This window comes from Oncorhynchus tshawytscha, linkage group LG06 (assembly GCF_018296145.1).
Source record: "Oncorhynchus tshawytscha isolate Ot180627B linkage group LG06, Otsh_v2.0, whole genome shotgun sequence".
Lineage (NCBI taxonomy): Eukaryota > Metazoa > Chordata > Actinopteri > Salmoniformes > Salmonidae > Oncorhynchus > Oncorhynchus tshawytscha.
In genome coordinates, this window is record NC_056434.1 from 78503598 (window position 1) to 78526429 (window position 22832).

The window sequence follows — 22832 nt, forward strand, 5'->3', positions numbered from 1 at the left end:
TGTGGTGTGTGTCAGAAAGAGAGAGAGAGCAATGACTGTATTTACAATACCTAATGGCACGGTTTGGATAGACTCAGATTCCTTAAATAATGGACCAACATCAGAAGCAGCTGAGAACACAGTGTGATGTGATGGTGGGTTGATAACACTGGCCTGGTCTCCGAGCACCACCCACCGTGTCAACCACTCTCTGCCTTCATGCCTGCCTGCCTGCTGACTGACTTACTGGCCAGGCCTCTTTTCCCACACACTTGAGGAAATTAGATAACATAAACCAGCGTATGGGAAGGGATTCAATGTGTTGCAGAAACAACTATGGCTCTAACTAATGAGCCCAGCTAGCGGGAGACATTGCATTGTTCCTGGAGAGCAATCTAAACAGGGCCTGTCCAGCTCATGGCGCTGTATGGTGTATAATCGAATTAGCCTTCCAATACTCTGCCAATGTTAACCAGCACCAGGTCAGCTACAACATTTCCTGCTTAAAACAATCAGGTTGATAGGGTCAAATAAAATATAACCCTGCTGTAAAAAACATCATAAGCTGTGTTTTGGACACTGGTGACCAGCCTTCGTTGCGTTTTTGCGGGTCACTAACCTTCGCTGTGTTTTTGCTGGTGACCAACCTTCATACACCATAAGGAGACTAGTTTTTACCTAATACGGGTCTGCAAGTCACATTATGCTGGCTTGCAAAGTGATGTTTAATTCCTATTGGAATCCAGTCAGAGTGGGGATATCCAACAAATGTAACTTTTATTCTCCTGCAACCTGCATTCTGAATGACTGCCAGGCATATAAAGATGAACAAATGAGACTACCCTAAGCATCTCAACTGGAATAACAATTTCAGTAGCGGGTGCAATATGCCCAACTAACAGTTTTAATTTGTGGAGCATAAGATACACTCATCAATGTACATGCAAAAAACAAAGATATTGAAACAAACAATTCTAAAAATCAGAGTAGAGCATGCTGGGGAATATGATAATGATGGGGATGGATTTGCCAGACAGATCAGGGATAGGGATGCTAGACAGATCAGCATGGTCACCAGCATACCAGCATAAATTGGTCACCAGCATACCAGTATCACCAGCTAGTCGGCCAGCCTAACCAGCTAGACCATGCTGGTCAGACCAGCTTGATAAGCATCCAACCAACATGGACCAGCTTGATATTTAGGCTGGTCTATGTAGTTTTCTTCAGCAGGGAAACAATGTTATATTGTACATGTACAGTGCCTGTACAGTGAATAATTTTGCACGCCCAATTTTTCAGTTTTTGATTTGTTAAAAAGTTTGAAATATCCAATAAATGTCGTTCCACTTCATGATTGTGTCCCACTTGTTGTTGATTCTTCACAAAAAAATACAGTTTTATATCTTTATGTTTGAAGCCTGAAATGTGGCAAAAGGTCGCAAAGTTCAAGGGGGCCGAATACTTTCGCAAGGCACTGTATATGTTTGGATTATAATATGGGATGTTTTATTTTAACTGTAGCCTTCCAATTGGTGAAATTCTGCAGCAGGAAATCTTATGGAATGTGCCTTTGATCCATGTAAGTGAGAGAGTTAACCAGCTGTGGGAGTGGCTGATACTCTAAACACAGCCACATCCCTGATGTCAAAACAACATGCTCCCAGCATGAATGCTTGAAAGTCCCTGAGTTTATGGGAAGAGAGCTGTGGCTGGAGGGGGATATTGTGAATTCATATGTACTGTACAAACTCACACAATTTCACCCCTCTGTCATTTCTACATTCATAAAAAAATGAAGAATTCCTTCTGTGTGAGAGCTTAGGTATGGTAGGGGGTGTGTGTGTGTTTTCTATGAGAGGTGAGTGAGCTACATGGAATGTGGGGGGCATATGAGATGAGCAGTGCCAGTTCCAGGATGGTACCAACGTGGATTCCTTACTGATGGCTGTTGTTTGTCCATTAAGAGATAAAGAAACCTAAACAGCAACATTTTGCGAAACCCTTCGAGGAAATCTTACCAGGGTCAAAATGAAATATCTGAGCGAATCTGAGCTCTCGAATAGGTTGAAAACCCCCATCTTCAAACAGTCATCAGCCCAGCCAAACAGCTGCATGCAGTGCATTAGACAGAGCTGCAGTGATTAGAGTATTCCCATAGAGAGTACTTTAGAGAGGACTGGCTTTAGTTTGGCCTTCATCAGAACAGGGCTAAGAGGGATTACATGGGCCAGACTCCAGACCATCTGTGTCCCTGCCACGCCACTCGCTGACCAGCGGTCTTAGCCGCCAAGCCTCTCCACCGCCCTGTTCCTCCACCTTACTACTTTATCATCCTCCCTCATCACTCACTCCCTGATCACCCTCTGCTTCTCATTCCCAATCTCCCTCCCTGGTGGTTTGTAGGTCTCTTCCTACACAGAAGTTGTACAGATTTGGGCCACAGGACTCAGGGAAGAGGAAAGCTATGTTAGTTATAGCAGGCAGCAGGTCAGTCCCACAGTGCTGTGTACATGGTACAACACATACAGAGAGCTAAAACACCATCCACTTTCCTCCAGTCTATAAAACACACCCAGGAACACATCTGCTTTCTGTGATTACTTTCACTGATTTTAGGGATGAGAGAACCCACACATAAAAATATCCGCCACTCCCTGTCTGATACAGCCTGCTAGCCTAAATAAACTGGCAATATGATCCCAACACAGAACAGAGTAGGATAGGGGAAGGGTAGTGGAATATGAAAAGAGAAAAACACTCTTCTACAAGGCAGCAGCTTAGCTGCATACTGTCCAATAGCTTTAGACATTATTGCAGTATTTGTCAACTTATTTGATAAAGCAATAATCTTGTTAATGATCTGAGTATAATAAATTGTAGCTGTATAGCTGACTGAATTATCTCAAGAGATATGGATGCAGCTGACATATACATATACATATATATATGTCCAATCAATTGTTATTTAAGGCCACAGTCATTCTGGGTGGATGGATGAACTCGTCCTATATATATATATATATATAGGACGAGTTCATCCACCCACCCAGAATGACTGTGGCCTTAAATAATAATTAGGAAGGAAATCATGTCATATCATGAAACACAAAAGCTGACTGACACTGGCCAAACCACTCTCTCTCTCTCCTCACCAGACATCAGCACAAATTGGGGACAATTCCATTAGGGCTCTTTAATAGAGGTTTTATGGCCTAGGAATGGCAATGTTACCATAGCAGCCCACACAGCTGGGCTTTGTGACTAGGCACCAGGATGAGGTCTCCAGAACACTCAACAGAGCTGAGCTCAGGAAGAGTCCCCTGCTGAGACCCAAAGTCCCTGTTCTGCTTTTCTGCTTCGACTGTCTGTGGAGAAACAGGATCAGCCCTTAAACTATTGTACAGGAGTCGTAAAAGAAAACCACACATTAACACACACACACATAACAAAGTGTATCCCTCAGGAAAGGGGAGACGTGATCTGTGAAGGCTTGGCATTTCCAACGAGCATGCTCTACATCAAAGAACCCTTCAGAGTGAGAAAAGCTCAGTATTTGGCACGTATTGAGAGAAATCTTGAAAGACCAAAGTTAACTATTTGGCAGATAGACTTCGGTCCAAGCTGCACACAGAGCATCAACAACAAAAAACTGATCTGTAAATAGTTGTCTCCTACAGCGTATCAACCATGTGTGTGTATGTGCTTAGTTACAAGAATTTATGTGTGTAGTGATGAGGTGCAGTAAGCATTAGCGTGGGTGTGGGGAGCAGCCTCTCACAGCTCTCTGTGGAATACTCTTGAGATTATGATGTCATCTTTGTGAGCCGCATCAACCCTGAGGACATCAGATTCACATCTGGATGAGAGACCCGCCTCTGAACCTGCTGGTGAGATCATCTCTACCAAGACACTCACTCCCTGGCCATTCAACAGGGAGGGACAGGATATGAACAAATGAGAGAGAGAGAGAGAGAGAGCGGGAGAGAGAGAGAGAGAGAGAGAGAGAGAGAGAGAGAGAGCGAGGATATGAACAAATGAGAGCGAGAACGAGAGCGCAAAGAGAACAGACCGTCCCCTACAGACTATGCAGGTTTCCATCACCTCCCCAAACTGATTCTCAAATGGACCATTTCTGACAAACTCTGATAATAGGAAACACATTAGCTAAAGTAATCAGCTAACTTGTGTTAAAGCCAACACCAACAAAAAATAAACTGTTCATATCACTATAACTAACAAAGATCAGTAAAAAAATATAAGTCTGGGTAATAGCATTTAACTTGGAAGGAAAATGCAGTATTAATCTTGTCATATTTCCCTCCCAGAGAAACTGATTGTATTTGGGTGTTCTAGTGGACGGCTATGCCAAAACACTATCTCATCACTATAGAATGTGCAGGCAGAATGTGCAGGCAGTGGTCTGTGATTGCTCTGCCCAAATCTGAACAGAGTAAAAATAAAGCCAATCAGATCTATTGGGCTAGACAGACTTGAGGATTGTGAGGATTGTAAAAAAAAAAAGACTAGAGTAAACTTTGACTCCAAAGTCCATGTAGTAAATTCAGTTAAATTCAGTTCTATAACACTAAATCTGACCAATGAAACAGAAGGGACTATGGAATGCTGGAACTCGTCAATATAGGTAAAGAGAGCCACCTGCTGGTGTAATAAAAGCAAAGCATTAAGACCGATCAGAGATGGGAGGGGACGATTGGCACTGCATAGAGTCTCACATCGGAGGTGTCATGATACCCATAAAACCTAGCGTTCAAACAGGGAAACGGTACCAATATTTTTCCAGTTCGCAGAATTGTCATTTAATTTTTACACTCTTATCAAAAACGTCACACCAGGGTAAGCCTACACGAAACACAGCCCTTATTTTAAGTGTTTCTAAAATCCCCTATGGGAAAAATGAATGGTGGAAAAACTATTGGAACCATTTCCCTGTTTGAATGGTAGGTTTTATGGGTATTATGAGACATACTGTGGTACACTATTCTGTATCACTCATAGAAGGGTATTTCCACAAATATAATACATTTTGGGTAGTGTAACTTAGTAAAAAAAAGGAGAATTTCACCTCATTTATCATTGTCAAAAAGAGCACATGTTTAACTTAAAACAAACATAACATTTCCATGTCAAGGAGTTAAATGAAAGAAATGACTATAGTAAGTGCCATTAAAGGAACTGGATTTTCATCTTAAATCAGCCATAAATCCCCTTATGACAGGGGGAATGGAAGCTTGTTGTGTGCAACAGGGAGGGACAATTGAATGCAATCTTTAAAAAAATATGTAAATTGTTAACATTTTTAGCCTACAGTGCATTCGAAAAATATTCAGACCCCTTGACATTTTGTTACGTAACAGACTTATTCTAAAAGGGATTAAATCGTTTTTCCCCCCTCATGAATCTACACATAATAGCCCATTATGACAAAGCAAAAACAGTTTATACATTTTTTCCAAATGTATTTGAAAAAAGAAAAAAAAACAGAAATATCACATCTACAATAGTATTCAGACCCTTTACTCAGTACTTTGCTGAAGCACCTTTGGCAGCGATTACAGCCTTGAGTTTTCTTGGGTATGACGCTACAAGCTTGGCACACCTGTATTTGGGGAGTTTCTCTCAGTCTTCTCTGCAGAACCTCTCAAGTTCTGTCAGGTTGTATGGGGAGCGTTGCTGCACAGCTATTTTCATATCATTCCAGAGATGTTCGATTGGGTTCAAGTCCGGGCTCTGGCTTGGCCACTCAAGGACATTCAGAGACTTGTCCCGAAGCCACACCTGCGTTGTCTTGGCTGTGGGCTTAGGGTCATTGTCCTGTTGGAAGGTGAACCTTCGCCGCAGTATGAGGTCCTGAGCTCACTAGAGCAGGTTTTCATCAAGGATCTCTCCTTATATTGCTACATTCACCTTTCCCTCAGTCCTGACTAGTGTCCCATTCCCTGCCACTGAAAAACATCCCCACAACATGATCCCACCACCATGCTTCACTATAGGGATGGTGCCAAGTTTCCTCCAGACGTGACGCTTGGCATTCAAGCCAAAGAGTTCAATCTTGGTTTCAACTGACTAGAGAAACTTGTTTGTCACGGTTTGAGAGTCCTTTAGGTGCCTTTTGGGAAATTCTAAGAAGGGGGTCCTTTTACGGCAAGAGTCTTGGTGGTACCAAACTTCTTCCCATGTAAGAATGATGGAGGCCACTGTGTTCGTGATGACATTCAATGCTGCAGAAATGTTTTGGTACCCTTCCCCAGATCAGTGCCTCTCCACGATCCTGTCTCAGAGCTCTACGGACAATTCCTTCAACCTCATGTCTTGGTTTTTTGCTCTGACATGCACGGTCAACTGTGGGACATTATGTTGACAAGTGTGTGCCTTTCCAAATAATGTCCAATCAATTTAATTTACCACAGGTGGACTCCAGTCAAGTTGTAGAAAAATCTCAAGGATGATCAATGGAAACTGGAAGCATCTGAGCACAAGTCTCATAGCATATTTGATTTTTAAAACATTTGCATACATTTCTAAAAACATTATGGGGTATTGTGTGTAGATTGATGACGAAAATGTTTTATTTAAAATCGCAACAAAATTTGGAAAAAGGGAAGTGGTCTTTATCTGTTTATTTAATTATTTTAGCCCCTTTTTCTCCCTAATTTCGATCTTGTGTCATTGTTGCAACTCCCTAACGGGCTCGTGAGGCGAAGGTCAAGTCATGAGTCCTCTGAAACATGACCCACCAAACCACACATCTTAACACCCACCCGCTTAAACCAGAAGCACCAATGGAAAGACCGTTCACCTGAACACGAGGTCAGCCTGCAGGCACCCGGCACGCCACAAGGAGTCACTAGAGCGCGATGAGCCAAGCAAAGCCCCCCAGGCCAAACCCTCCCCTAACCCGGGTCTGTAGTGACGCTTCTAGCACTGTGATGCACTGCCTTAGACCACTGCGCCACTCAGGAGGCACGCTGTATCTTTCTGGGTTGGTAACTGGGTTGAGGTAACTGGGTTGAAGTGTTATGATCAAGCCTCAAGTACTAAAAGCTCTTTGGATGTAAACAAAGAACTAACTGCATTGTTGTAAACAAGACCCCACCTGTGGGGCAGAAGGTGGGTGTAATTATGCAGCAGCAAGCTCTTATGTTGTTAGAACCTGTAAGCTGTGTCATTGAAGGCAAGTATAAATCAATGACTTTTAGCAAGCAAGTGGTACTTTGCTTATTTAGTGAAGGGCACTACACTTAAAAAAACCCACATAGCAATGGACACTTGCAAGAACCTAAATTATGAAACACAGATCATTTTACAGTATGGTCACTCACGACGGGAATACTGTGAAATTTAGAACTACAAGCAACTTGAAGACACCAACCAAATATCTAAATTTCCAGAACACAATTTGGCACCAGCTGTGCGATTGGACATGGTGAACTTAACCTTTGTCCAGAATAATGTCAGGAAGAACTGTCAACCTAAACGCTTCGGTAATGTGCCCCTTTGTACACTAGATGTCAGACTAACCATACTGTCTAATTTGGCCCACACCTCTACTGCTGTTTTACACGTATTTCCTCAAAACAACATAATGGATAGCTATAGGAAATACCAGCCATTGGAAAAAAAGTGCACAAGCAAAACGCATACAGTCAATTGTCAAAGTCCGTGGTAGTGAGTGCATTAGTGCTGGAAAAAAGCATTTAGGTGAAGGTTCAGCAAATGACTGGCTCTATCGGATGGAAACAGTTGATTTGCTAGATCCCCCCAGGGGTGACATACAAACAAACATAACCTACTTAACCTGTAAAATACAGTGCAGAATGAATGTATACCCAACACACACAGACAATTACACACATGTGTAAATCAGATGCACACCCGTCACGCACGCATACACACACAGAGATACTGATGCACATCAAACAGAACAGCAGTAAAAGTCTTAGGAGTAAGATATATATTTTTAAAGCCCAGTACGGTGGATATTAGCCAGGCAGGTCCTGGATCAGTCATTAATACATTACCATATCCCAGTGATGCAATTTTTTTTTACCCCTTATTGTGGTCTGTTTTTATGAGGGTTGAAATATAATGTGATTTAGATAGAGGGCTTATCAAATCCTCAGATAAAGTGTCCCATTTTTTGTTGTTATTTTTTCCAGCATATTTTTGGCACAACGCCTGTCTGATACAAAGTGACATGAGAAATGTAAACACATTAACACAGAGTAAGAGCAAATGACCTAAGTAGGCTACTGTAGCCGTTGGCAATGCAGTACTGAATAAAATAGAGCATTGTGGACTATGAACCTAAGGATGGTATTTGCTGTAGAGGGAAGCAAATGGATGTTGTGGATTTGAGCATGAATGTTCACTTTTCTAAACTGGAAAGTATCAGTTGTAGTTTAGAATATAATTAAGTTATATTTATGCAAATGCATTTTTCTTCTGGAGATGCTGTATTTGAATTTGCAAGTGGTATGAATATATTTGCATGTAAATATTCCCTTGGCTATGTAACATGACCATTGCCTGGGTTTGGAAATGTGAGTAAATGTCATACACACAAACACACACGCGCACACATATATACATACAGCTAGCAGGTCACCAGACTCACCCTCAGACACAAACACACACACACTCATCAATATACAGAAATACAGCCAGTATGATGCATGATGCATAACACAGTATTATGCATCATACTGGCTGTATTTTGAAAGTTATATATCTTGAAAAGTTGATTGCTGACATGCAAAACATGTTGGGACTATATCAACAATGGACTAATGGAACAAATACCAAAAGATAGTTTTTAGGTGGAGTTTTCCTTTAAAGCCAGGCAGTGAAGAGCTTTGGAGCATTGTCGTCTCAGCTCCCTCCGTCAACCAGCCTCTCTACAACTGGGTGAGCTTGTCTGCTTTTGCATCATTTGGCCCACTGAAAACGTTAAGCTGTGGGATTTCAACAGGGCAGACTTTAGTGAATTCAGAGTGACAGGGTTCAAGATGCGTTTCAGTGAGCCAATGTGTACAGACAATCTAGGAAAATACCAGGCGATCAGTAGATGATGTCCCCTAAGCTTCAAATGCCAGTCCAGAACACACAGTAATCCACAGAGAGCTCATGCTATCAACACACACACACATACACACAGCTGGCAGGTCACCAGACTCACCCCCCCCCACACACACACACACAGTGGAGGCTCATAATAATGGCTGGGTCGGAGCGAATGGAGTGGCATCAAACACATAGAAACAATGTTTCTGATACCATTCCACTTATTCTGCTCCAGCCATTACCACAAGCCCGTCCTCTCCAATTAATGGTCCACCAACCTCCTGTGAGACACACACACACACAATAAACCCAGTATGGTGGCAATTAGCCAGACAGGTCCTAGATCAGTCAATAATGTAGTAATGATTTTTTACCCAGAATTGTGATCTGTTTGTATGAGGGGGGAAACATGACGAGATTTAGATAGAGGGCTTATCAAATCCTCAGATAAAGTGTCCCATTTTTTTTGTGTTTTTTTCCCAGCACATTTTTGGCACAACGCCTGTCTGATACAAAGTGACATGAGAAATGTAAACACATTAACACAGAGTAAGAGCAAATGACCTAAGTAGGCTACTGTAGCCATTGGCAATGCAGTACTGAATAAAATAGAGCATTGTGGACTGTGAACCTAAGGATGATATTTGCTGCAGGGGAAAGCAAATGGATGTTGTGGATTTGAGCATGAATGTTCACTTTTCTAAACTGGAAAGTATCAGTTGTAGTTTAGAATATAATGAAGTAATATTTATGTAAATGTTAGATAAGCTGTATTCGAATTTAAAAGTGGTAGTAAGCATGAATATATTTGCGTGTAAATATATTCCATTGGATATGTAACATGAGTATTGCCTGGGTTTGGAAATGTGAGTCAATGTGGGTGGGAGTATTTATTTTCTGGGATCTGGAGTGGAAATGATTTCAAAGGGTTAGGAATGGCACATCTGTGCTATTTATACTTTTGCCCTCAAAGTCATTGTGGTGTTGATGCTGCAGGCAAAGTTCCGTCAGGAGTCCAGTTCAGCTCATGTTTCTGAGTCAGCAGGTAGCTGCAGGTCATAGCTAAGGGACCTCAGGTTGGCAGAGAGCTCTACAGATGTAGGATCTTAATTTGATCACCCTGTTGCAGAAGAACTTTCCTGCAATACAGGATATTTTAAACTTGTAGTGTATTTGAGGTTTAAAAATACTTCTGAAGTTTGTAATTTACACTTAGAAATGTCAGACTTAATTTTCCCTTGTGAAAAATGTATCAACCTCTACAAAAATGTCCATTAATTATAATGCACAAAATATTAATTCATATTTCCTGTTGCTGCAAGATTATTTTCCTGCTGTAGCAAACTGGTTCAAATTAAGATCCTACATCTGTAGTTAGCATTTAGCCCCAGGTTAACACAATTGTAGTTACTGGTAGCTCAGATAGGTAGCCTCACGTTAGCCGGTATGTCAGGTAGTCTGTATGAAGTTAGCTGCAGGTCTGTATGAAGCTTAAAGATAGAAACAGCTGCAGGGTTGTGGTGGTTAGCTACCCAGATTGTAATGTGACATTCATCTAATTAGCCTCTACATACAAGATATTTTCACTTACAGGCGCAGGAGCATCCCATTGTTTCCTGCATGAACGCCCCCCCCACCCTCTCGAGCACGCCATCTTTTCCCCTTATTGTCTATGCAATTAAAATGTGGGTCAAAAGGGAAACAATTATTATCTGAGTTTTTCGGGGGCGAAGGACATTGTCTACCAGTGTCCTAGCTAGCTACCAGTGTCAAACCTGCCTGCTGTGTACCAGAGTCCTAGCTAGCTAACAAGTTAGCACACAGTGTCTTTCACTCCTGCCTGCCAAACACTTGCCCTCTCCGTTAACAGAACCGCAGGAAAGCAGTGCCCGACAGGCGGGGGCAAAGTACACTGTCTACTGGTGTCCTAGTTATCTTTAGCTCGCTACCTATCCCACCTGCTGTGTACCGGAGTCCTAGCTAGCTAACTAGCTAGCTAGCAGCCAGGGTCCTTCACTAACGCCTGCCCTCACCATCATTAACAGAAGAACTGCGGGAAAACAGTGCCTGACAGGCGTGAGCGAAGTACAATGTCTACTGGTGTGCTAGCTATCGTTAGCTAGCTACCTACCCCGCCTGCTGTGTACCGCAGTCCTAGCTAGTTAGCTAACAAGTTAGTACACAGTGTCCTTCGCTCTTGCCTGCCCTCACCGTTAACAGAATTGCGGGAATGTAGTGCCCAATGACTGACGTTTTTTTTCTTCAGAATCCTAACCAACTGTGCTATTTTGTTAGTTTTTTGTTGTTTGTAACTCATTTTTAAATGTATTTTGTACAGAACATTGCTGCTACCATCTCTTATGACCGAAAATAACTTCTGGACATCAGAACAGCGATTACTCACCTCGAACTGGACCAAGACTTTTTCTTTAACGAGTCCGACGCGAAGGAAATACCGATTTCTCGGGAACAGGCCCAAATCCCCGTCATTTGCGTGAAGAAAAGATGGAGAAAAAGGGGGCAGAGGTCAGGCTGCCTTCTGAGAATTCGTAGACGAGTGAGTAAACCTCCACTACCATCTGTTCTATTGGCCAACGTGCAATCCTTGGAAAACAAAATGGATGATATACGAACAAGACTATCCTACCAATGGGACATTTAAAACTGTAATATCTTACGTTTCACTGAGTCGTGGCTGAATAACGACATGGATCATTTAGAGCTGACGGGATTTCCATGCAACGACAGGACATATAAACTATGTGTCAGGAGAATTTTCAATCCCAAGTGATAATAACTAACCATCAATAGCTTTGACCAATCCCTGAGGTTTGTAAGACCATGGGTATAATAATAATTAGGCTAAGACTCAGCTTATGCAAAAGGTTAGTACAGTCTATTCAGAGAACATTCTAACATCAAAGATGCAAACCCAGTCTTTATAACACACACAAACAAGTTCCAATCTTAAGCAACGCCTTGCTCAGACAGTCTGTGTTTTTCCATTACACAGATACATTGTTTAATATGCAACATGTTTCATGATTTTCTGCAAGCCTAACAGTTTCTCCCCTCCACGGGTGGAGACAGAATGTCCTGTAAGGAACACAGTAGTACAGCTTGTCTGTCGATAGCTCCTCTTAGCATTTGTTTCACACTTGCACCCTGCTTACATACTAAAGAGAGTCGTTCCCAAGATGGCATAGCAGTCAGACGTCCTTTGACCTCGTCTTGTTGTGTCCCGTATATATATATATATATATATATATATATATATATATATATATATATATATATATATACACCTTTCTTCGCATATCTTTTATACATTTTCTTCTCCAAAAGCTCAACTTCAAAACACTCTCCTGCAACCTGCCTCACCAATTAAAAAAATAAGTCTTATTTACCTCAAATCTGAAATCCACAATAGAAGCTAACCAGAAGCTAGCCAGAAGCTAACCAGAAGCTAGCCAGAAGCTAGCCAGAAGCTAGCCAGCCTAACGTTAGTATTCAGCTAAACACGGTTTGTGGTCATCAGCTATCCTTTAGCTCAAAAATCTATCGCCAGTTTTGTACAACGCGACTCAGACCAGAATATACCGAACCTATTTTTCTCTCCATATTCCCGGATTTTAAACGCAAGCTCTGGACATTTACACCTGGATCTCGCAGCTAGCTAGCTGCTATCCGTGTGACTATTGGCTTACGTCGATCCCGGAGCAAACAAACTATTCCGGAGCTAGCCAGCTGAAGAGTTCCATCAGCCACTCCTGGGCTACAATCACCTAACGGACCCGTTTTACTGCCAATGCGGAGCCCCCTGGGCCTTCACGACTGGACTACCAACGTTATCTGCCCGAGGGAGTTATCCAACTGGCCCCTCCGTCGCGACGTTACCTGAACGCCCATCTGCGGCCCGCTAATCGTTAGCTGTCTTGTCGGCTGCTATCTGAATAGGTCTATCGGACAATTTCTTGGGTCACTATAACTTTATCTATTTTGCCAATTGGATTGATCCCCACTACCACATGAAACCGCAATAATCTACCGACGCAAACATACGAGGTGGCTAAAAACAGACCTCCATCCTATGCTAGCTTGCTTCCGATGGCCCGGCTAGCTGTCTGAGTCGCCGTAACCCCTACCAACCTCACTACTCACTGGACCCTTATGATCACTCGACTAAGCATGCCTCTCCTTAATGTTAATATGCCTTGTCCATTGCTGTTCTGCTTAGTGTTTATTGGCTTATTTCACTGTAGAGCCTCTAGCCTTGCTCACTATACCTTATCCAACCTTTCAGTTCCACCACCCACACATGCGATGACATCACCTGGTTTCAATGATGTTTCTAGAGACAATATCTGTCTCATCATCACTCAATACCTAGGTTTACCTCCATTGTATTCACATCCTACCATACCTTTGTTTGTACATTATACCTTGAAGCTATTTATCGCCCCCAGAAATGTTCTTTTGCTCTCTGTTCCAGACGTTCTAAACAACCAATTCTCATAGCTTTTAGCCATACCGTTATCCTACTCCTCCTCTGTTCCTCTGATGATGTAGAGGTTAATCCAGGCCCTGCAGTGCCTAGCTCCACTCCTATTCCCCAGGCGCTCTCTTTTGATGACTTCTGTAACCGTAATAACCTTGGTTTCATGCATGTTAACATTAGAAGCCTCCTCCCTAAGTTTGTTTCATTCACTGCTTTAGCACACTCTGCCAACCCAGATGTTCTAGCTGTGTCTGAATCCTGGTTTAGGAACACCACCAAAAATTCTGAAATTTTCATCCCAAACTACAACATTTTCAGACAAGATAGAACTGCCAAAGGGGGCGGTGTTGCAATCTACTGCAAAGATAGCCTGCAGAGTTTTGTCCTACTCTCCAGGTCTGTACCCAAACAATTTGAACTTCTACTTTTAAAATAAAAATCCACCTCTAAAAAAAACTCACCGTTGCCGCCTGCTATAGACCACCCTCTGCTCCCAGCTGTGCTCTGGACACCATATGTGAACTGATTGCCCCCCATCTATCTTCAGAGCTAGTGCTGCTAGGTGACCTAAACTGGAACATGCTTAACACCCCAGCCATCCTACAATCTAAGCTTGATGCCCTCAATCTCACACAAATTATCAATGAACCTACCTGGTACCTCCCCAAAACCGTAAACACGGGCACCGTCACAGATATCATCCTAAACAACTGGCCCTCTAAATACACCTCTGCTGTTTTCAACCATCTCAGCGATCACTGCCTCATTGCCTGCATCCGTAATGGGTCAGCGGTCAAACGACCTCCACTCATCACTGTCAAACACTCCCTGAAACACTTCAGCGAGCAGGCCTTTCTAATCGACCTGGCCGGGGTATCCTGGAAGGATATTGATCTCATCCCGTCAGTAGAGGATGCCTGGTTATTTTTTTAAATGCCTTCCTCACCATCATAAATAAGCATGCCCCATTCAAGAAATTTAGGACCAGGAACAAATATAGCCCTTGGTTCTCTCCAGACCTGACTGCCCTTAACCAACACAAAAACATCCTATGGTGTTCTGCATTAGCATCGAACAGCCCCCGTGATATGCAACTTTTCAGGGAAGCTAGAAACCAATATACACAGGCAGTTAGAAAAGCCAAGGCTAGCTTTTTCAAGCAGAAATTTGCTTCCTGCAACAAACTCAAAAGTTCTGGGACAATGTAAAGAGAATAAGAACACTTCCTCCCAGCTGCCCACTGCACTGAAGATAGGAAACACTGTCACCACCGATAAATCCACTATAATTGAGAATTTCAATAAGCATTTTTCTACGGCTGGCCATGCTTTCCACCTGGCTACCCCAACCCCGGTCAACAGCATTGCACCCCACACAGCAACTCGCACAAGCCTTCCCCATTTCTCCTTCTCCCAAATCCAGTCAGCTGATGTTCTGACAGAGCTGAAAAATCTGGACCCTTACAAATCAGCCGCGCTAGACAATCTGGACCCTTTCTTTCTAAAATTATCTGCCGAAATTGTTGCCACCCCTATTATTAGCCTGTTCAACCTCTCTTTCGTGTCGTCTGAGATTCCCAAAGATTGGAAAGCAGCTGCGGTCATCCCCCTCTTCAAAGGGGGCGACACTCTTGACCCAAACTGCTACAGACCTATATCTATCCTCCCTGCCTTTCTAAGGTCTTCGAAAGCCAAGTCAACAAACAGATTACCGACCATTTTGAATCCCACCATACCTTCTCCGCTATGCAATCTGATTTCAGAGGGTGTACCACAGTGTTCAATTCTTGGACTGACTCTCTTCTCTGTATACATCAATGATGTCACTCTTGCTGCTGGTGAGTCTCTGATCCACCTCTACGCAGACGACACCATTCTGTATACTTCTGGCCCTTCTTTGGACACTGTGTTAAAAACCCTGCAGGCGAGCTTCACTGCCATACAACTCTCCTTTCATGGCCTCCAATTGCTTTAAATACAAGTAAAACTAAATGCATGCTCTTCAACCGATCGCTGCCTGCACCTGCCCGCCTGTCCACATCACTACTCTGGACGGCTCGGACTTAGAATATGTGGACAACTACATATACCTAGGTGTCTGGTTAGACTGTAAACAGTGCCATCCGTTTTGTCACCAAAGCCCCATATACTACCCACCACTGCGACCTGTACGCTCTCGTTGGCTGGCCCTCGCTTCATACTCGTCACCAAACCCACTGGCTCCAGGTCATCTACAAGACCCTGCTAGGGAAAGTCACCCCTTATCTCAGCTCGCTGGTCACCATAGCAGCACCCACCTGTAGCACACGCTCCAGCAGGTATATCTCTCTGGTCACCCCGAAACCAATTCTTCCTTTGGTTGCCTCTCCTTCAAGTTCTCTGCTGCCAATGACTGGAACGAACTACAAAAATCTCTGAAACTGGAAACACTTGTCTCCCTCACTAGCTTTAAGCACCAGCTGTCAGAGCAGCTCACAGATTACTGCACCTGTACATAGTCCATCTATAATTTAGCCCAAAAAACGACCTCTTTCCCTACTGTATTTATTTTGCACCCCATTATTTCTCTCTCTACTTTGCACATTCAACCATTCCAGTGTTTTACTTGCTATATTGTATTTACTTCGCCACCATGGCCTTTTTTTTACCTTTACCTCCGTTATCTCACCTCACTTGCTCACATTGTATATCGACTTATTTTCTACTGTATTACTGTATGTTTGTTTTACTCCATGTGTAACTCTGTGTTGTTGTATGTGTCGAACTGCTTTGCTTTATCTTGGCCAGGTCGCAATTGTAAATGAGAACTTGTTCTAAACTTGCCTACCTGGTTAAATAAAGGTGAAATAAATAAATAAAATAAAAAGGAACAAAGGGTCCTTGTTCTAATTCTGACTAAAACTACACACATCATCAAGATTATAGTTTTATGATTCTAATACATTTCATACAATTATATGGTTTCTGAGTGGAATTATTTAATCATTATCTTTAAACATATAAATGATTTTATTACTATGTCTGGTAAGACGAGGGGCGGGGTTGTGCGTCTATTTGTCAATAACAGCTGGTGCATGATGTCTAATATTAAAGAAGTCTTGAGGTATTGCTCACACGAGGTAGAGTGCTTTATGATAAGCTGTAGACCACACTATCTACCAAGAGAGTTCTCATCTATATTATTCGTAGCCGTCTATTTACCACCACAAACCAATGCTGGCAATAAGAACGCACTCAACCAGCTGTATGAGGCCATGAGCAAAGAAGAAAATGGTCATCCAGAAGCGGTGCTCCTAGTGGCCGGTGACTTTAATTCAGGCAAACTTAAATCTGTTTCTGCCTAATTTCTATCAGCATGTCCCATGTGCAAGCAGAGGGGGAAAAAACTCTAGACTACCTATACTCCACACACACAGACGCATACAAAGCTCGCCCTCAATTTGGCAAATCTGACAGTACTATTTTGCTAGCACAGACTGGAATATGTTCCGGGATTCATCCAATGGCATTGAGGAGTATACAACCTCAGTCACCGGCTTCATCAATAAGTGCATTGATGACGTCCCCCTCACAGTGACCGTACGTACATATCCGAACCAGAAGCCATGGATTACAGGCAACATCCGCATCGAGCTAAAGGCTAGAGCTGTCGCTTTCAAGGAGCGGGACACTAATCTGGACGCTTATAAGAAATCCCCCTAGCCATCAGACGAACCATCAAACAGTCAAAGCGGCAATACAGGATTAAGATTGAATCCTACTACACCGGCTCTGATGCTCATCAAATGTGGCAGTGCTTGAAAACTATTACGGACTACAAAAGGAAACCCAGCCACGAGCTGTCCAGTGACGCAAGCCCATTAAATGAGCAAAATGCCTTTTATGCTCGCTTCGATGCAAGCCAGACTGAAACATGTACCAAGTGTTCCGGGAAAACTGTGTGATAACGCTCTTGGTAGCCGATATGAGGAAGACCTTTAACCTCTTGGGGCTAGGGGGCATAATTTTCACTTTGTGATAAATAGCGTGCCCAATTTCAACTTCCTGCTACTCATGCCAAGAATATAAGATATGCATATTATTCATAGATTTGGATAGAAAACACTCTGAAGTTTCTAAAACTGTTTGAATCATGTCTGTGAGTATAACAGAACTTATGTAGCAGGCAAAACCACCGAGGACTAACTGTTCAGAAATTACAGTGCCTTGCGAAAGTATTTGGCCCCCTTGAACTTTGCGACCTTTTGCCACATTTCAGGCTTCAAACATAAAGATATAAAACTGTATTTTTTTGTGAAGAATCAACAACAAGTGGGACACAATCATGAAGTGGAACGACATTTATTGGATATTTCAAACTTTTTTAACAAATCAAAAACTGAAAAATTGGGCGTGCAAAATTATTCACTGTACAGGCACTGTACATGTAAATATAACATTGTTTCCCTGCTGAAGAAAACTACATAGACCAGCCTAAATATCAAGCTGGTCCATGTTGGTTGGATGCTTATCAAGCTGGTCTGACCAGCATGGTCTAGCTGGTTAGGCTGGCCGACTAGCTGGTGATACTGGTATGCTGGTGACCAATTTATGCTGGTATGCTGGTGACCATGCTGATCTGTCTAGCATCCCTATCCCTGATCAAAATTATTCAGCCCCCTTAAGTTAATACTTTGTAGCGCCACCTTTTGCTGCGATTACAGCTGTAAGTCGCTTGGGGTATGTCTCTATCAGTTTTGCACATCGAGAGACTGACATTTTTTCCCATTCCTCCTTGCAAAACAGCTCGAGCTCAGTGAGGTTGGATGGAGAGCATTTGTGAACAGCAGTTTTCAGTTCTTTCCACAGATTCTCGATTGGATTCAGGTCTGGACTTTGACTTGGCCATTCTAACACCTATTTTTGAACCATTCCATTGTAGATTTTGCTTTATGTTTTGGATCATTGTCTTGTTGGAAGACAAATCTCCGTCCCAGTCTCAGGTCTTTTGCAGACTCCATCAGGTTTTCTTCCAGAATGGTCCTGTATTTGGCTCCATCCATCTTCCCATCAATTTTAACCATCTTCCCTGTCCCTGCTGAAGAAAAGCAGGCCCAAACCATGATACTGCCACCACCATGTTTGACAGTGGGGATGGTATGTTCAGGGTGATGAGCTGTGTTGCTTTTACGCCAAACATAACGTTTTGCATTGTTGCCAAAAAGTTCCATTTTGGTTTCATCTGACCAGAGCACCTTCTTCCACATGTTTGGTGTGTCTCCCAGGTGGCTTGTGGCAAACTTTAAACAACACTTTTTATGGATATCTTTAAGAAATGGATTTCTTCTTGCCACTCTTCCATAAAGGCCAGATTTGTGCAATATACGACTGATTGTTGTCCTATGGACAGAGTCTCCCACCTCAGCTGTAGATCTCTGCAGTTCATCCAGAGTGACCATGGGCCTCTTGGCTGCATCTCTGATCAGTCTTCTCCTTGTATGAGCTGAAAGTTTAGAGGGACGGCCAGGTCTTGGTAGATTTGCAGTGGTCTGATACTCCTTCCATTTCAATATTATCGCTTGCACAGTGCTCCTTGGGATGTTTAAAGCTTGGGAAATCTTTTTGTATCCAAATCCGGCTTTAAACTTCTTCACAACAGTATCTCGGACCTGCCTGGTGTGTTCCTTGTTCTTCATGATGCTCTCTGCGCTTTTAACGGACCTCTGAGACTGTGCAGGTGCATTTATACGGAGACTTGATTACACACAGGTGGATTGTATTTATCATCATTACTCATTTAGGTCAACATTGGATCATTCAGAGATCCTCACTGAACTTCTGGAGAGAGTTTGCTGCACTGAAAGTAAAGGGGCTGAATAATTTTGCACGCCCAATTTTTCAGTTTTTGATTTGTTAAAAAAGTTTGAAATATCCAATAAATGTCATTCCACTTCATGATTGTGTCCCACTTGTTGTTGATTCTTCACAAAAAAATACAGTTTTATATCTTTATGTTTGAAGCCTGAAATGTGGCAAAAGGTCGCAAAGTTCAAGGGGGCCGAATACTTTCGCAAGGCACTGTATTTTTTTTGCCTTTCTCTGTTCCCTGTCTTGTTATTGCCATTGGATATTTCTTAGTAACCCGTTTTCAGTTCCTACCGCTTCCACTGGATGTCACCAGTGTTTGGAATTTGGTTAAGGTTATTCCTTTGTGTAATGAAGAAGTAGGCCAACTCGGAACTGGGTACACTTTTGTGAGTTGCGCAAGACGTGAAAAGTGGTGCTGGTTTGTTTTCTTTCCTGTATTGAACACAGATTGCCCCGTCTACAATTTGATCGATTATTAACGTTTAAAAATACCTAAAGTTGTATTACAAAAGTAGTTTGAAATATTTTGGCAAAGTTCATAGGCAACTTTTGAAATATTTTGTAGTGACGTTGCGTTTTATAAATGGACATTTAGGATATATATGGACGGAATTAATCGAACAAAAGGACCAATTGTGATGTTTATGGGACATATTGGAGTGCCAACAAAAGAAGCTCAAAGGTAATGCATGTTTTATATTTTATTTCAGCGTTTTGTGTAGCGCCTGCAGGGTTGAAATATGCTAAATCCTTTGTTTACTGCTGGTGCAGATGGTGCAGGCTATCAGATAATAGCTTCTTATGCTTTCGCCGAAAAGCATTTAAAAAATCTGAAATGTTGGCTGGATTCACAACAAGTGTAGCTATAATTGAGTATCTTACATGTGTGATTTAATGAAAGTTTGAATTTTATAGTATTTTATTTTAATCTGGCGCTCTGCATTTTCCCTGGCAATTGGCCAGTTGAGACATTTGTGTCCCTTCTATCCCTAAACAGGTCAACATTCACAAAGCCGCGGGGCCAGACGGATTACCAGGACGTGTACTCAAAGCATGTGCGGACCAACTGGCAAGTGTCTTCACTGACATTTTCAACCTCTCCCTGACTGAGTCTGTAATATCTACATGTTTCAAGCAGACCACCACAGTCCCTTTGCCCAAGGAAGCAAAGGTAAACTGCCTATATGATTACCGCCCCATAGCACTCACCTCGGTAGCTATGAAGTGCTTTGAAAGGCTGGTCATGGCTCACATCAACAGCATCATCCCGGATACCCTCGACCCACTCCAATTCACATACCGCCCCAACAGATCCACAGATGACACAATCTCAATCGAACTCCACACTGCCCTTTCCCATCTGGACAAAGGGAACACCTATGTGAGAATGCTGTTCATATACTACAGCTCAGCGCTCAACACTATAGTGCCCACAAAGCTCATCACTAAGCTAACGACCCTGGGACTGAACACCTCCCTTTGCAACTGGATCCTGGACTTCCTGACGGGCTACACCCAGGTGGTGAGGGTAGGCAACAACACGTCTGCCACACTGATCCTCAACACTGGGGCCCCTCAGGAGTACGTGCTTCGTCCCCTCCTGTACTCCCTGTTCACCCATGACTGCGTGGCCAAACAACTCCAACACCATCATTAAGTTTGCTGATGACACAACAGTGGTAGGCCTGATTACTGACAACGATGAGACAGCCTATAGGAAGGAGGTCATAGAACTGGCAGTGTGGTGCCAGGACAACAACCTCTCCCTCAATGTGAGCAAGACAAAGGAGCTGATCGTGGACTGCAGGAAAAGGTGGGCCGAACATCGATGGGGCTGTAGTGGAGCGGGTCGAGAGTTTCATGTTCCTTGGTGTCCACATCACCAACAAACTGTCATGGTCCAAACACACCAAGACAGTTGTGAAGAGGGCACAACAACACCTTTGCCCCCTCAGGAGACTGAAAAGATTTGGCATGGGTCCCCAGATCTTCAAAACCTTCTACAGCTGCACCATCGAGAGCATCCTGACCGGTTGCATCACCGCCTGGTATGGTAACTGCTCGGCATCTGACCGTAAGGCTCTACAGAGGGTAGTGTGTACGCCCAATACATCACTGGGGCCAAGCTTCCTGCCATCCAGGACCTATATACCAGGCAGTGTCAGAGGAAATCCAAACAATTGTCAGAGACTCCAGTCATAGACTGTTCTCTCTGCTACCGCACGGCAAGTGGTACCGGAGTGCCAAATCTAGGACCAAAAGGCTCCTTAACAGCTTCTACCCCCAAACCATATGCCTGCTGATCAATTAATCAAATGGCCACCCAGACTATTTACATTGACACCTCCCCCATTTGTTTTTACACTGCTACTACTCTCTGTTTACCCCTACCTGTTTCGTCCGTCGTCGGAATGAGACCAAAGCGCAGCGTGGAAAGTGTACATCTTTCTTTAGTTTTAGATGAACACCAAAAGATAAACGAACGTAACGTTCTGCAGGCTACACAGTAAATGAACAAAAACAAGATCCCACAAACTCAGGTGGAAAACAGGCTGCCTAAGTATGATTCCCAATCAGAGACAACGACAGACTGCTGCCTCTGATTGTGAACCATACCCGGCCAACAAAGAAATAGAAAACTAGAATGCCCACCCAAATCACACCCTGATCTAACCAAATAGAGAAATAAACAGGCTCTCTGAGGTCAGGGCGTGACACTACCTAAATGTACAAATGACCTCGACTAACCTGTACCCCCGCATATTGACACTGTATTGCTACCCCCTGTATATAGCCTCGTTAATGTTATTTTATTGTGTTACTTTTATTCTTTTTTTACTTTAGCTTGTTAAATATTTTCTTTACTTTATTGAACTGCATTGTTTGTTAAAGGCTTCACGGCATTTCACGGTAATTGTATTATTACACCTGTTGTATTCAGCGTATGCTCGCTACCTATCCTGCCTGCTCTGTACCGGAGTCCTAGCTAACTAGCACCCAATGTCCTTCGCTAATGCCTGCCCTCGCAGTCTTTAACAGAACTGCAGGAAAACAGGCAAAGGACAGGCGGGGGCGAAGGACACTGTCTACCGTTAGTATTGTTCTAGCTAGCTAGCTATTATTATCACCCCCCGTCATTTCTTCTGTGGGGTTTATCGGCAGTTAGTATCCAACGTTATGGCGCATTTCCGCCATCCACTGTACAGGACCGCTCCCGCCTGTGGACCAGAGTCCTAGCTTAAAAATTGAACAATAGAAGTATAAAGAGGGGTTCCTGAAAATGCAGGAACGTGCTGAATTGTGGCTGCAATTGCACCCTTCTCAAGAAGTGGCACACACTTTAAAGCCCAAATAAAACAAAAAGTGTTTGGACTCACTGGAATTAAGGTGTCTGCAAGCTTCCCAGCTGGAAGAGTTTGTGCATA